The sequence below is a fragment of the Nipponia nippon genome, unplaced genomic scaffold, assembly GCF_047370975.1.
Source record: "Nipponia nippon isolate SJK-2023a ecotype South Korea unplaced genomic scaffold, ASM4737097v1 scaffold_4, whole genome shotgun sequence".
In the NCBI taxonomy this organism is placed as follows: Eukaryota; Metazoa; Chordata; class Aves; order Pelecaniformes; family Threskiornithidae; genus Nipponia; species Nipponia nippon.
The window spans coordinates 62,566,062-62,583,460 of NW_028262358.1; positions in this window are offsets into that span (position 1 = coordinate 62,566,062).

Genomic DNA, 17,399 nt, shown 5'->3' on the forward strand with positions numbered 1-17,399 from the left:
GCAGCTCAGCCCCACCCAGCTGCACACTCAGAACCCCCCAGTGGGGTAGGGGAGAGAATTGGAAGGGTGAAAGTGAGAAAATTTGTGAGCCAAGATAAAGACAGTTAAATAGGTAAAGCAAAGCTGTGCGTGCAAGCAAAGCAAAATAAGGAATTCACTCACTGCTTCCCACGGGCAGGCAGGTGTTCAGCCATCCCCAGGAAAGCAGGGCTCCATCACATGCAGCGGTTACTTGGGAAGACAAATGCCATAACCATGAATGTCCCCCCTTCCTCCTTTCCTTGAGCTTTTATTGCTGAGCATGATGTCATATGGTAGGGAACATCCCTTTGGTCAGCTGGGGTCAGCTGTCCTGGCTGTGTCCCCTCCCCAGCTTTTGTGCACCCCCAACCTAATTGCTGGGGGGGGGAGGGGGAGGGCGTGAAACACAGAAACATCCCTGTGTTATCAACACTGTCTTAGTCACAAATCCAAAACACAGCACCATCCCAGCTGCTAGGAAGAAAATTAACCCCAACCCAGCCAAAACCAGTGCAAACCTGCTAGAAACTCTTCCAAGGACAACTGCCAAACAACACAGCTCAAAGCATGGCTGCAGACCCAGGACAGACAGCTCACCCACCTGCCCTACCTGCACCCTTTCTGCAAGACTAGCTAGCCCAGCATCTTGCTACAACAATACTTTTAATGGTCCTAGTCACCAAACAGTCATGTCTTTGGCACTGGTATCTCTGAAATGCATTTTACTTTGTAACTATAAGTTCAGAACTAGCAGGACTATGTCTGCACTTGCAGAACAGGTAACACCAAGGGACTGAAAGAAGGGCTTCTCTGCACACAAGTTTTCATGCTTTTCCCTATTCTGCTAGTCAGTCTAGTAAAGACTCAGCCACAAACCTTGTCCATGGCGTAAAGGTAAATCATGTCACCCAGGACTTCTTGAAGAGGTCTTTTAACAAGGAAGTCTGCTGAGTGTGACACAGCACACGGAGAGGTGCAGATCCAGGGTTCTGGAAAGTTTCAGGACTCAGTTACTGCCATATTAGCAGCTTAAATAGGAAAACCTGAAAACCTCAGAAGAACGCACGTCTAATATACACTTGGACTCAAACACCTTCAAGACCTGGCATACATGACCACACGAACTCCTTGCAAACCTTTTTCCCTCTCCTTTTTGGTCCCTAGGTGAGCAGCTGCCTCCAGGTTTGTCAGTACCTTCCTCCCCACACACATTCAAGGGAAATTTTAAACCAGCACAGCTGACACCTGGACTTGCCTTACCCACAAGTAAATAAACTGTCTTTGGGATCCACACCCCTGCAAGGCAGGCTGTTAACAAGCGTTTAGGTGGGGCGACAGCTTTTTCCATTGCGGCACTGGCGCGCGCGCCAGTTATTTTGAAGTGGGTTGGGGCGCTGAAGGCCCGGAGCCCGCTGTCCCCTCCGCGCCCCAGCCCCGACGCTCGGAAACGCCTGCGGCCTGCTCCCGCCATCCTGCGCTGGCAGAGCGCCTGCAGGTGGGCGGGAAGCCATCAGGAGTTTCCTTTGTACTTTTTTTTTTTTTTTTTTTTTAAAGTTTACAAAAGTTTCCATATATTTTCTGCTTAAGTACTTGGTGCCTATTCGGAGAACGTTATCCTCGATCAAATTTTGAAAAGTTACGGTGATGCTTTAGCATGTACCCAACATTTATTTCTATTCAGCTCGCTTAGGATGCCCTGGCAGGGACAACCGCAGCCTCCAGTGCCCGACTACAACGTTTGCCACCGGCATCTCTTCGCCACAAGACTGCCTTTCTCTTTGAACCCCAGCCGGTAAGTTCCCCTACTCCTTCAGACACACGGGTTTTTAAGAACGACCATTCGGCCCAGAAACGCGGCTCCCCCCGGCCCCGCGGAGCACAGCCCCCGCCACCCGCCACGCGCGGAGCCCCGCCACGCGCGGAGCCCCGCCACGCGCGGAGCCCCGCCACGCGCGGAGCCCCGCCACGCCCCGCCCCCGAGGCCGCGCGGCGGGGCCCGGCGGCGCCTGGCGCCACCTGGCGGCCGCGGCGGGCGGCGGCGGGGCCGGGTCCTCCTGCAGAGCAGCCCGTGCGGTGGGGGGAACAACCAACCCACGATTTCCGCCTCCCCACCCCTCCGTTATGTGTTTCTTCTGTGTTTTTTAACGCTTCAGCGCTTTAAAAGTTCTTAAAGCCAGGCAGTAATGAAATGCACTCGCAACGTGCGAGTGTGTGCACCGGTGTGGGTTGCAGGACTTCTACCGAATCTTGCAGTTGCTTTATTCTCATGAAGTTGTGTTAGCCTCAGCGTCGCCAGCTGCATCCAGTAAGGACGTCAGAGGAATGATTTCACACAACACCAACACAACTGTATTTGAGGTGAAACACAGCCATTAGCACACATCTACACTTAGTCCGGTAAGGAAAAGCAACTACTAGGTCAGGATGCAACTGCAGCCATTTTACCAGGCAGGTTCTAGCAACCTGACCTGGTTTGGGGCTAATCCTCCGGGATTAAGATTCCTTGAATTCAGGAACCATCTCTAAATACTATCTATAGTTGGGACTTCCACTTTACACCACCTCAGAGAAACACACGCATTGCTTAGGTCTCCCCCTAAGCTGGTGAAAACAGCTCCAGCATCTGCTCAGAAAGCATACACCTCGAGCCAGCTCTGCTGTGTATCCTCCAAGTGCAATAAAGTACAGTCTCTCCCTGGCGGGTATTCTGATTGCATGAGTGCGCCTAGGTTTGAAATAGCCTTAGAAGGGTTATTTTTCTCTTTATTCTTCTCAGAGAGAGGAATCTGTGACAAATGTCCTCGCACTGGCAGGATTGTGGAAAGGGAAATAGATTAAATGCAGCTCCTTTACCAGCCACCATCTCTGCCCTAAATCGTACACAAGACTCACCAACAGGCTGGCTGAAGAACACGTGGAAAGGCAGGAGAAGCCCACGAGGCCCACGTGCATAGGTTTGGGAGAGCGGCTCCCAGGAGGCAGCATGCATTGAAGGCGTCTTTACCTGTCAGGTTCCTTCCTGTTTTCACAGTCATCACTGGATTCCTCTTTCCAGATAGCAGAGATGTAGCCTGAGATTTTTAAGAATTCCAAATGCAGTCAGTTCTCACTATTCTTCATTATTTCTGAGATTTGTATTTCTCACTTTCCTAAGAAAAAGTGAGCGCAAATCAAAATCCCATAAAGATTTTAAGTGCAGGAACCCACACCAGAGTGGACTCTGATCTGGTGCGCAAAGTTGCTATTTAACAAATAGGGACAGTTAGGTGTCTGACGGGGTGCCAGAGCAATCCGTATTCAAGGCAGAGAGCCCATTTTAAGTCACCAAGCCAAGTCACCAAACACGAATGTGCAAGGGGAAATCTCATGACTTTCTGGGCTGTCAGCACCTTGTGCTAGGTGTGAAGGAAGGAAGCTCCTACACTCGGTACCCTGAGCCCTGAAATACCTTCTGAAAATAGGTATTCAAAGCAAGAAGGGCTCAGTCTTCTCTTAAGCAGGATCACTAGGTGGTAATGGTGTCACCAGTGTATTTGAAAGACTGGATCATTCACCCAGGAAGCGGGTCGCAGAATTTAAGCTCTTCCTCTGCCCAAGGAGGGATCCAAACCCGTACTGATTTGAACACTCCACACACCAGGAACTTTTGAGGCTACATAGCAATTCAAGGATGAAGAATTTCCATCTCTCTTGAAGAGCACAAGAGGAAGCAACCGTGTCACTTCTTGTTAGCAAAGGGAAGTCATGTGTTCTTGTCTCTGCTCTCAGAACTGGTTACCTATTTTATTCATAAATGTAAATGCTACCTACAATGGAAAGAATGGTAACTCCTCTGGATGTCCTGTAGGAGAACACAGCAGCTAACACACAATTTGTGGGGAGACCAGACTTGTCAGTGTGTGAGAGACATTCTCATAAAAGGCAAATTGATAAAGCCCTTAGGGAAATTTAGACAAAAAAAAAAATTGATTTTTCAATCCCAGTCAGGCTCAGACATAATTGAAGTATATCTCCTGCCAAGACTCAGGTGTCGCCAAATCTGAACCTATCTATATTTTTTGCCATTTAAATACCTCAATTCCACACACCTCATACCTCCATCCATTGAAGAAATATTTTCAACAATGTGTTTTTTTCTTTCAACAAAGGAATAGGAACCACAGAAGACAGAGAAGTGCCACAGCAAAAGTTGTCTCAGGGAAGAGCAGGATTCATAGTAACCAGGTAAGAAAAAAATCCCATACTATTACAGTTTGAGAGAGTAGAAGGACTTGAACAACCAGGCATAAACTCAGGGATAATCCAAGGATAAATCAACGAAGGGGGTTATATTTAAGACTGGACCAAAATGACCCTAGATATCCTTAGCAGTTATAGGTTCATGTCTATAAACAAGGGAACAGAGACTCAACAAAGTCCCTGAGAAGCTAATCACAATCACCATTCTGCAGATCAGAAATAGTTAGAATAGAATAACATTTCAGTCAGATCAAATAATAGTGCAGATAAAGTCAAATTTTGCTTCCAGTTCTTCATGTTTTAGGTTACGTATGGGGGAAGTTCCCATTCTTGATTGTGGTCTATAATTAATATGTTTCACACAAATTCTGGACCATCTCCTTGTTTCCTGCATGGTCACATGCAGGCACGAGTCCTCAAAATGAGCGGGAACATTTTGTTACCATCGTACTGAAAAATGCATGCTGACAGCAATCCTCTACGTCCTGCCACTCCTACAACGAGGAGACCGTAGTGCCAGACCATGAGGCTGTGAGGCCAGGGAAGTGGCGACGCCTCACATATGGTGATGGGTAGGATACGTCCTCTACAATGAGTGTTTTCCCCTTCTGCTGGAGCAATGCCACAACAGTGCATTTGAGGCCTGGAGACAGTGTTCACCTTGCACTAGCCTTTGGGCATGTAGCCACAATACAGTCCTCTTAGTTTCTGTGCTGGTGCATCAAAAATAGCAAATTATAGTGCTTATATTTTTTTCCTCATGGAGCTGCTAGAAAATGGGGGCTCTGTTCCTGGAAGGACAAGCTACAAACAAATGCCCTGGAAGATCAAACTGATACTGCCCAGGTTCCCTGGAACAATTTCAGATCACTGTGGACAGCCTGATCTTACTTTGAATCAATGGATGAAGAATCACAAATTTTCAGAAAGTATGAACACCATAGGTAGACTGAGGATGTGGACATGGTAGCAATCCTGCAGAGATAATAATACCAGTAATTTGTATTTTGCTTTGAGTTTACTTTCTTTTTAAAATTTAAATAAAAGCAATCCCTTTTTCAGAGAAGCCCAAATAATCAAGAGATCTGTCAAGACTTCTCAATTGGTTTTCTCTTTGAAGATAAATAGCGTGCTTTTATGTTCATGCGCAGAATCCTCTGCTGCGTAACTTCAGCCCATCGGAGACACTGACAGTCTATGAAAAACAACCAAAGGGGCAGGAGGCCAGCTTTAATCATTTGTAGCTAATACACAAGCGAGACTGGAGAGAATAATTCTACATAGGAAGTAGAAAGTACTGTATTCCTTACAATTACCCATCTTCAAAGGAAAGAAAGGCTTTGGTGATATAAAAAAATAATAGTGGTGCTGTAGTTATGCCATATTTGCTGCATCCTGTGTGAATTAGTTTCATTCAAGTATGAACTGTGTTGGTGGCTTTCTAATTTACATTATGCCTCTGAACGGTTTCCTATAGCGCCTTTTGAGAAGAACTTGGGGGTTTAAGCAAATTGAATATTGTTCTCTCTTTCATGTAGATCATCCGGATCCAGTCAATGAGTCAGTTTTTTATAGCCCTTCTAAAATTTCATTTTATTTTTAGAGCACAGAACTTTCTTTGATTTGTTGGAGCCTATTCTTTTGCAGACACACATTGTTCAAGAAATCACAAGTGGCTTCACATAAACCCTCAGGAAAGATCAGAGACTGGAAAAGCTGTAGAGGCCATAGGAAAATCTGAGGCTGGAGCACAGCACTGTAATGCGATGCAATGTATTACAGCTAGTATCAGATTAAGTGGAAGAGCTACTTGCTGTTCAACATATTTCAAGCCTTTGCCATGCTTGTTACTTTGGGAAGGGACGGGGTGAGCCGGGAGCTGCATTTGCTGGACAACACGGCAGCGACAGCATGATCCAAAGAAAAGAATTTGCTGTGCTGTGCCATGACAGAGCAAGGCTGCTGCTTTCCTGGGCGCAGGGCAACCACCGGCCGCCTCTCACGAAACGCAAGCCCTCCCTTGAGGGCTCCAGCTCCAAACTTCGAATTCCCAAATCCTCCGGCTCTCAGGACAGGGAAATAGTAGCCTGAAGCCTGACCCCACTGAGGGTTTTTTCCTCTCCCATAGACATTCCCCAACTGAGGACCACATAGGGAGTCTCTGGGGAAGGCAAACTTGGTTTTCCCCATTCTTTTGCAACTTTCTGATGGTCAGTACCCCGCCACTCTCCATCTACAGCATATGGTGCTCACATCCATTTTCACTTGCTCCTGGAGGCTACATTGTTCCCCGCTGTAAGAAGCAGTTGTCTGTGACAAGGACAGCAGGTACACTGTCACAGATGTCTGGGTAGCTACTTCTATAGGTCCCATAGCATGCTCTCTGTTATCAGGAATAGTAGATAGCCTCATTTAAAAAAAAAAAAAAGAAAGAAAAAGACAAAGTAAAACATTACGGAGGCACAGAAAGCTGCCTTGCCAAGGCTTTCAGGGCCAGGCATATGTGTGAGTTGGGCAGCTTGGGACCAGTGCAGCTCTGTTGACATGGTGCTACACCCATGTAAATCAGTCCAGGTAATCCCATGCTGTCACACAGAGCTACCTCAGATGTCTCTGCACCTGAGGCAATCTGTACTTTAGATAATCTTCCCAGGAACAATAAGGACTTATTGAGAGTAACTCATACACTAATCGCCAGAGCGGACCAACCCAGGAGTGTCACAACCCATTTTACAGAGGAGGAACAAGAACTTCAAAGCCCTGCAGATGGCTTTGGGAATGGCAGTGCCCGGTTTCGAGGCTCCCTGTTGCCTGGTGGAGTCCTCTGCCTCCGAGGAGGGACACAGGCCTGCAGGTGGCTCAGGGCAGGGATGGGTGCCAAAGCGTGGGAGACTCATGCTGCCAGCCAGGACCTGCTAACATAGGAAATGCTAAACAGGGCAGTGCATTTGAAGATCATAGTTGACAAGGTATTTCAGTTCTTTTGTTCCCTTGGTGCCCATGATAATTTCTCCATAGCTTGAAGTTTGCCATTTGGTAATTTTTGCGTGGCTACTGAGGACTAACCTGTCCCCTCTACATCCTGTAACTGCTCGCTCTTTGTTATGTTACCACAGAAATATTATCTCCAAAACGTAGTTAGTAGAGAGCCTCCAAAACACAAGGGGTTTATCGTACAGAAGTATAGCATAGACTAATACTTACTAGTGAAACACATTAAACATCTTTTGTCACAGTATGAAATTCAGCAGGAATTTTACAAATGACCACACACTATTGGTCTGTTTGGTCCCATTAGAGTCATCTGTGAAACTCCCATTAACCAAACAAGAAGCAAGTAAGAAAAGCTGTTTACCACTCACACTCCATTTATCTTCTAAAGTAACTGATGCTCATACATGCCCAAGTCTATATGTGATCAGTGACTCAACAGGCAGGAGCATTTCTCTGAAACAAGAAACAGTGATAAAAAAACCCCACACTTTACTCTGTCTTACTTGGGTTTACAGTCAGAGGCAGAATTTTTTTTCTTCTACCAAAGAGTGAAAAGTGTTGTCAGAGGTAGCAGCAACATTTTCCATCTGCAGTTGTGCTGGTTTTGGCTGGGATAGAGTTAATTTTCTTCATAGTAGCTAGTATGAGGCTATGTTTTGGATTTGTGACCAAAACAGTGTTGATAACACAGGGATGTTTTAGTTACTGCTGAGCAGTGCTTACACAGAGTCAAGGCCTTTTCTGCCTCTCGCCCCACCCCACCAGCGAGTAGGCGGGGGGGGCACAAGAAGCTGGGAGGGGACACAGCCGGGACAGCTGACCCCGACTGACCAAAGGGATATCCCATACCACATGATGTTGTGCTCAGCATACAAAGCTGGGGGAAGAAGAAAGAAGGGGGGGGTGGGGTGGGGGGATGTTCGGGGTGATGGCGTTTGTCTTCCCAAGTAACCGTTATGCGTGATGGAGCCCTGCTTTCCTGGGGATGGCTGAACACCTGCCTGCCCATGGGAAGTAGTGAATGAATTCCTTGTTTTGCTTTGCTTGTGTGCGTGACTTTTGCTTTACCTATTAAACTGTCTTTCGCTCAACCCATGAGTTTTCTCTTATACTCTTCTGATTCTCTCCCCCATCCCACTGGAGCAGGCAGCTCTGTGGTGCTGAGTTGCTGGCTGGGGTTAAACCATGACAGCAATATATGTGCTCAGCTCACTGCTACAGTACAGAACGCCAGACAATACGATCCCAAGTGACAGCTCGGCTGAGCCTTTCACTGCCAACAATACACCATGGGCTCAGAGGACTTCTCTGTAAAGAGGAAAAGAGCATCTGGGCAGCTGCTCTACAGGAGGACTCGCTGCACCTTCTTTATCTCACTTCTACACCTGTGAGCTCTCTTCATTAGTTCATCTTCCTCTCTTCAGATAAAAGCTATTATGAATTGTTAAAGAATATTGCATAACGTATTTTGCTAATAAGAGGTTACCCACAGTTGGAAACCCATGTTAGATGAGGCAATGCTATCTATCTGCCCTGACAGGTTTGTGAACTGTGAGCAATTTTATTATGCACTTGATGCAGTTTTATCTCCTAGTAGCACATACAATTGCAGAGGATCACTCAACATCTTATTTTGATTGCAAAGTCTTTGGGCAGAGACCCTCTCTTGTATAAGCAGAGCCTAACACAATAGGGACCTGATTTTGTGTCCTCCAGATACTTCTGGAATGCAAATTCTGCATTTTATCAGTCCACAAGATTGAATTATTCCTGAGTCCTTCCCCTACCAACCATAAAGTTGGTATAATCCACTTGGTGTTGTGTAAATTGCTTTACAAAATTAAACCTTAGTGCATTTACTGCTAAAGCACAAGGAAAAAATAAAAGCTACATGCCCAAGGAGAAACACACACACACATGTCCAGGTGTTTACAGAAATACTCCTCAGCTGCTGCCTGTCTCTGAAGTCCATAGTCATTGAATCTTCTGCCACCGGCCAAACAGAAAACCACTTCAGTCAGACCACCAACCACCTACAGCACTTCAGTCCTACTACCAGTTTCCACCTCTTCATCCAGCCATTGCCAGTAAGACCCAGACCAGGTCCCCTTGTCACCTCACTCTTTGGTGAGCACTGTAGTAGCGTATCTAATTTGGGCAGACATGGAGAGATGAAGAGCTGAACCAGCTGAGATCCTTGGCTCCAGGAAAGGGACCAGAATGAATAGTCCCAGTGGGAACAGGTACCTACTCAGCTGCTGAAACAACCTACAACCCTGCACCAAAGGAGCGTGTGTTGGCATGTTCTTGGGTGGGCTCTGGTCTCCTTGCTGCAGCAGTTTAGAAGATTACCATGGTGACTTTGACTGTTTCAGCTCTCGGTGAGGCACAGGAGACAACTGTTGAGTTCTGAGCTGGCTGGTACAACCATAGGGTGCAGGGTTCAGGTTCTGAGATCAGGCCTTAGGTGCAACACATGACTGCCCCCATCCTGCTTTTTGCAGCCCTGTTGGCTACACGTAGTTCAGGAAAGCCTGCATCTCATCTGCTCAGCATATCTACATGCCTTTGACCCCTGGGAGGGGCTGGTCACCTTAATGTAAGGGTGAGGAACTCCACAGGGGGAAGAGCAGTTAAAATCAGATTTTGCCATCCGTGGCCATGTGTCTTTGTACCACTGTTTGTTTTGTGCCTTTGGAAAGTTCAGCCCTGCATGTGTTCAGCTTTTAGTGCTTTAAGAGATCTTCCAGCCATGTGAATCAAATTGTCATTGAATCCAGTCATTTCAAATCAGATCAAGCATTAGTCTTCAAATTAAAATGTTAAATATAAAAATCAATGGAAGCATTTTACTGTTGCACCCTTGGGATTGTTTTAGAGATGCAATTACAGATTTCAGTCAGCCGTGGCTGACTGCAGAGCCCAAGAGTATCTCTCAGTCTAGAGCCATGCCTCTGCTTACCTTCTGCATGCACACATGGCCATTGCTCATCTGGATGACATACTCCTGGGCTGAGCACACACAGCACAAATTTGATGCCTGAACATTCATCTGCAGCCCATGGCACATACACATTTTGTGCTACTGGGTCAGCAAACAGGCCTCACCAGCTGGGAAATTTCTGAAAACGAAGTACTTCTAGGTTGGTACTGGGCTGTGTGCATCTTACTGGAGACCAAATCATCCTTGAGTCATCAAATGTAGGCTCATCACTAGGAAAAAACAGAGCAGAAGGACAATGAAGGAAGTTTTGATTTAGAATCATAGAATTATAGAATCGTTAAGGTTGGAAAAGACCCTTAAGATCATCGAGTCCAACCGTTAACCTATCACTGCCAAGTCCACCACTAAACCATGTCCTCAAGCACCACATCTACCCATCTTTTAAATACCTCCAGGGATGGAGACTCAACCACTTTCCTAATATCCAAATTAAACTTCCCCTGGCACAGCTTGAGGCCGTTTCCTCTCGTCCTATCACTCGTTACTAGGAAGAAGAGACGGACCCCCACCTCGCTACAGCCTCCTTTCAGGTAGCTGCAGAGAGCAATAAGGTCTCCCCTCAGCCTCCTCTTCTCCAAACTAAACACCTCCAGCTCCCTCAGCCGCTCCTCGTAAGACTTGTTCTCTAGACCCTATTTAGTACAACCTTAAGCCTGGCTAGATCGAGGTTCATCTCTGTTGACTTTAGGCCTTCAAAAGTCTGGGCATCAGGACTTACAGAGTATTGGAGGTGTCTGGCTCTGGGCTGTACTGTCATTAAAAGCTCATATATGTAGAATTTGCTATAGGATTTTGCTCTTTTAAAACTGTGCTCTGCTACCACACATAAGATCCAGCTAGATCCATCATCCAGATCATGATTTTGAGCAACTTTTGAGTATTCTTTGTGTCATAAAGTACCCTGAAGCCCTAGCACATCTCTTCCATCCTGCAATGCAAAGAGCTGGTGCCTGCAAAGGATGTGGGAGCAGAAAACAAATGGTGGATACAACAAAGGGGAAGCATGTAAGACTATTACCTCCTACAGCTGCAAGCCACTGCTCAGTGTTGCACAGCAAGTCACCAGCCCAATTCCAGTTAAGTGTTTTGTAGACATGATGGGTGGAAGTAGTAAAATGGAGGTTTTGATGACTGTCTGTTGACACAGCTCCATGTTGTGCTTGTAAACTGGGGATTGTCTAGTAGCTCCTTGAGGGGGTTGGAGCAGGTACATCATTCACTTACAGGGTATTCTTTTACGAAGACAGTGTAAGCGGGCACTGCCCATCATAATTATAAATATTATATGTCTGTGTGTGATTACTGTGGTGGTTAATAGCTGAGGAGGTGGGGAATTCCAGCAGGGCATAGACTCGAAAGCAATCTGTGCTGGTGAACTTTTTCACCAGAACTCAGTGGCCTTTGCAAGGATCTTTCTTTACTTCCAACCGTGCTGAGTCACTACTTTGGCACAGCAGAGGATAAAAACCAAGTCTAAGAGTGCAACAAAGAAATTAACAGCAGGTAAGCACAGTTGTTATAATAAGGATTGGGGGCAGAAAGGAGTAAGTAAATTGCTGAAGGACAGGTTTTCTAAGATCTTTGAAGATGGAGGATATCATGAGAAAACCTTTTCTTCCTAGAGAAGGCGTTAGAGAAAACATACAAATGACCATACTGGGTCAAACCAAAGGTCCATCTTCCCTGGTATCCCATCCTCAGCAGCACCATAAGCAGGTGCCCAGGATGAGAACAGGAGGCTGTGCATGGTACATCCTCTGAATACTCTCCCAGACTCAACATATTTCCATCTCAAAGGACTTCCTCATCTGTGGTTTTCTATATTTATTAACCGTCTGTGGAGTTCTCTTCTGTGTACCTATCTCATAAAGTAAACTTTTAGCTTCCACTACATCCTTTGGCAGCAAGTGCCACCAGCCTACTGCCTCCTGTATGCAGGGCATTTCTATTTGTTTTGAACCCAGAGCTACATATTATATCAACTAACTCTACTTGAAAAAAAGCCACAAGGAAAATGATAGTTATACCTGAGGGCAATGAGACCCAAAGAAAACTCAAGGCCAAATGTGGACAAGGCCTGTCTGCCCTTGATGGCACTGAATAGTCATATAACATGGACACAATCACTCTGCACAGCTTGCAGTGTAGATATGGCCAGAAGGGCCAACACTGCAAGACTGGCCCAAGATTTGACAGTGTGAAATGCAACAGAACCATAAAGAATAGTAGAATGTAACTTTTAGCTAAACTAAAGATGACCCATTTCAGATCTTCCACTAACAGTCATTTTAATTTGAGATGCTCCTACTTAAAGCCAATTAATTCCAATTCATGCCAATATTAATGCTCTGCCTGTAGTCTGTTAGCTTTCCCATGTCCTGTTCTTCACTTTGAAGGTACCGAACCAAGTCAAAATTAATTCAACCAATGAACAGTTCTGTACCACTGGACTTTCTTAGCAGGGATCAGACAAGTAAAAGAAGAAGCCCTTAAAGTCAGTCCATGGATTGCATTATTTAGTGGTTTTAGCCCCTTGCTGTTTCAGACGGAGTTAACAGCTACATGCAGTTACCCAAAGGACCATTTGGATAACTAAAGCAAATGCTGTTGTACAAACCCACGCTACCCATGGTCTGCTGAGCTTGCTGGTTGCTAATGCAGAACAGGTTTATTGATGTAAGGTCTAACAGGAATTGTAGATTTCTGTAATCTCTGTAATCACAAACATTTCTAGAATTACAGAATGTGATCATCATCTTCCTGCTCTCAATGCAGGACAGCTCCTTTCTGCATCCTTTTACCCATGTGTGTTTTATTTGTTGTTGCTCACCGTGCAGGAGTGGTAACAGACAGAACAGTTAAATGTGTAGCTAGACGGTGTGTCAGGTAATGTGGAAAGCTGGGCAGTTCAGGGTTGGCTGCAGCTCAGGGTCTAATGCTCACATGGCTTCTACACTGTCCGGGAATTCACAGGGTATATCTAGCACAGTGGAGAGACATCAGGATGTCTAGGCATAGCTGCAGTACAAATAGGGAAGCTAATTTTAGTGCGTAAGCAATTGCTTATTTGAGTAAATATTTAATAAAAAAATAACTTAAAACTTAAGAAATGGATTTTTTTTAAAGTTACATTTTTTTCTCTCTCCACCATGCCTTGAAGGTTTCAGTCCCCCAGCCCCATGCACTGTTTATTCAGGACCTGCTACAAGGAAGCCTGCGACTGAGATGGGGAGCCTGTCAATGGGCAGTTGGAAGGAGGAGAGGGACGGTTATCTCCTCAAGTGGATCTGCCATTGATGGAGGAAGTTTTTAGCCCCCACTGAGTTCATCCGCTCCCCATTTCCTGCATCAGACATTCCTCCCCCTGAATTTTGCCAAGTAGCAGATCCACAACTTGTAGGCTGCATCTGAACTCAAGAGGCAGGTATCTCCCAGCATAGAGTTTGTCGCTGGACACAGGGAGTAGGGTGAAAACCTTAACTAATGGCAAAATGACAGCAAACTGTGTAGCACCAAGAATAGTCAGTAAAAAGGCCTCTGTTCAACATCCCCAAATGCAGGTAGACAACGATTCCCACAGGAAACTGCTCCACAACATGGGAAATTGTAACAAGGCAAAAATCCTGAGCAGCACCTCAGCAGTCCCTGTGACAGATCTACCAAATCACACTCCCCTACAGGAGCTTTTTTATGCTCCTCTCTGCTGCCACAGCAGAGAACTCTGCAGCTTGATGTGCATCGGTTCCTGACCTGGAGAGATGCTTACAGCTCATGTGGGCCCTATTTGTACTGAACCAGCTTCTTCCCAATTAATTTCATTGGCATTATGGGACCGTGCCAGCGTAGCAGAAGAGAACAGGTTCTTTATTGTTTTTGAAGCACATCGATCTCACCAAATCTACAGAATTAACCCACAGTACAAATCAATGGATGAAACCCCCAAATCCTCATCCCTCCTCTTGCAAAAGCAAGCGACAGCACAATTTCAGAGGGAGTGCAATTCTGTTCACAGTTGAACAGAGCCCAGCAATGAAAGACCTGGCTATAGTCCATGTCTAATGGACTTTATTTAAACATACACACCAGTCCTGGAACACAGCAACTCCTGTCACAACTGGTGTAAGAAAAAAGCCAGCTTTGGCTGACCATCTAATCTTTATCTCACATATCAAACAGACTAAAAGAGAATAGAGCGGTTCACTCAAATTCTCACAAATCTTTAAGAAAGCAAGTTAGCAGAAACAAAGATGACTAAGTTAGCCTGAAAGCTGTGGTCCAAAAAAAAAATCAACACTTCTGGCTTTCTTTTGTTCTGGCAATACTGCAATGTGAATGCCAGTGTAGGCACTGCCACAGAAAATACGTAGGTGGGGAGAGACTTGTCCCCGAAGGAAAGGCAGCAAAAAGGACCACCAACCAGAAATGGTTGTGAAGTTTTAAATTTCAGCTGGATGCACAAAGGCATCCTCGGACAGAAAGAGGCAGCAGATGTATTTATTTCCAGCCTCCCAGATCCCAGCCTGCTGCGGACGGGGGCTGCTCCAGCCAGTTGTAAGCTCTTAAAAGCTCTGTGGTGCGCTGGGATGCCAGTGGCTCAGACCCAGGTAGCTCCTGATGAAGCACCTCATGGGCTCCCTGCACCTACATTTGGATCAGATAGTGATGCTAGATTTAAAATAACCCAAATTATCTATGCCCGTGTCGTTAGTACTCAAATGTTTATTCATTATTCTGACTGAAAAATGCAGAGCAACAGCACTGTAAACCTTTGGAATTGTGTCTGTGGGACTCTCTTTTTTTGGCTTTCCTTGGCTTTCCTCCTTTCTTGATAAGTTATAATACTCTTATATTATTACTCAAGCTTAGCATTTTAGTTCAAATGAGAGCAGTTTTCTGCATGAATCTGCAAAACTGATCTTGTGTGTCTCTACTGGCAGCCACCCACAGTCAGACTTCATGTGCCCTAATGCTGGAAATGCACTTACCTAAATTAGATATCCCATCGCAGCAGAGTGCACCGATAGCAGGGACATATCAGTGCCGCCTGCGCCCTGGGAATCAGCTGGCTACTCCTTATCTTGCAGGAGATTGAATTTATGGCATTTGTTATTGTAAGGCTCAACTGTAAAGATTCCAGATTTGTTTGTCAAGTCAGCTCAAGAATAATGCTAAATCCCTGATGTTGTCAAATGGCTCTGAAGGTTTGCTGTAGCAAAGCCGCTTTACAGAGCTCATTCTTTAGTACAGTCCTTACCTTTACATCTTCGTTTTCCCAGCCAGTTCGACGGCAATGAAAATAAGACAGCCAGCAACCTAATCCATTCCATACACTGAATTATTTTGCAAGCTCAGACAGCACTGTATTGCCTGCAGGAACTTGCTTCTTAAATAAATCTTTTCTTCTAAAAAAAAACTATGAGCAGATTTGCATTTTTCCTTTCAGAAATATAGAGGAAGCTGTGACTAGGGGGGAAAAAAAAAGTAAAGGAACCATTTTGGCTCTGGTAATAGCCTGCCTGGATTGCACAGGTAAAATCTGCACCACTCCCCTCCCTTGCCACGATGCCCCTGAATGCCTGAGCTGACCTGCTACCCTGCACGGGGAGGGGGCTGGGAGAGCTCCCTCTGAGGTGCTTTGGGAAAGGGGCAAACCCCTGACCCCACAGGAGAACACTCACCCATGCAGCGTTAGTGGCAAGAGCTGCTCTCCGAAGCCTCTGCAGCTACAGCTGTGCTTGTTGGAGGCTGCCGGCGCAGCCCCAGCGGCTGGTGGCCCTTCCCCAGTGGCACGGCTGTGCCATCCAACCCAATGGCACACGCTGAGCCGGCAAAAACTCCCTTCTCCTGCAGTAGGTGCTTTTACCATCGACTGCTCTGCCACAGCAATGTGAGTAAATAGATTTGGGGCAGAGGGGGTGTTTCTTTGACTTCACATTGCTGGAATTGTGAGCATTAGTGACTCAAGCACAGACCTCTGCTTGGTGGGACAGAGAAGTAATCCCAAAACCCACTTCTGACCCTCTCCTCCGGCTGGGGAGGTGAAACACCAGCCACTATTGAGCCCCTAATGTAGCAAAATGCTTTCATTTAGGTTTATGTCCTACTGAATGAAGGCTCAGTCAAGGCCCAAAATAAACATACGCTTGAATGTTTTGGTACAAAGGCAAGGAATACTGAATGAGAGCATCCCTGATGGCATCTGGGAAGGTGTTGCAGTGACTGCTCTATATTGCCACCTAGGAATCTGCGTTGACACAGCAGCCCGAGTCTTCAAAGTTGGACAATTTACGTGCCAGCACGTTGGATCTATACAATGCACTAAGAGGAGCCCTACCGAGAAATAATCTCTGGTTTCAACCCATGCTTTAAATGTGGGGATGCAGTGAAGCCCCTTTGGCTCTGAAGGCCTTACTTACTGTGCTTGTTCATGATGAGTATAAATCAGTAATGAAGTTCAATCACAGAACAGCATGTCTTTGTCTTTGCCTGGGAGAGTGGGATCTGATGCTTTTTGTCTGCTGGCTGCCACTTTTATTTCCCTGAAGAGGACCACAGGGTGCGTGGCAGGCCCAGGACCGCGTTGTGCCCTACCTGACCAGCCACAGGGGGACAGGCAGAGGTGAAATTTGTAGAAAGAGAATATAAAAAGAATGGTGCCAAATCAACACCAAAGCTCAGTCAAGGCAAAAATTTGCAAGTTTTGAGGAAAGGCACTGAAGTAGATAGAGCTAGGGAAGGTCTAAAGCTCGGATAGCAAATAACCTGAACTCCTCCTGCAAAATCTTCTGTCAAAAAGCCAGTTCTGACTGTCATTTTCATCTTTCACCTCTTAAAGGAAAACACGATAAACCAGAGGGAACAAATTTCATGCGATACATATACACATGAAACCAAGACGGCTCTTTGGTAGCTAGCTATTGCTTAGTATCTTTCCTGAACTGTAGCATTGAATACTTGGAGCAGCTGATTCTATAAAAGACCTTTATGAGTGTACGAGTGTACTTAATCACTGTTAAGTAGATCCTCCAAACAGAAAAAGAAACTGTGCTGGTTGTGTTGGATGACAGAGCTGGATGCAGCATGATCAGCCCTGGTTTGATCAAGCCACTGCAACATTCAAGTGGTTCAGAAGAGTTCAGCA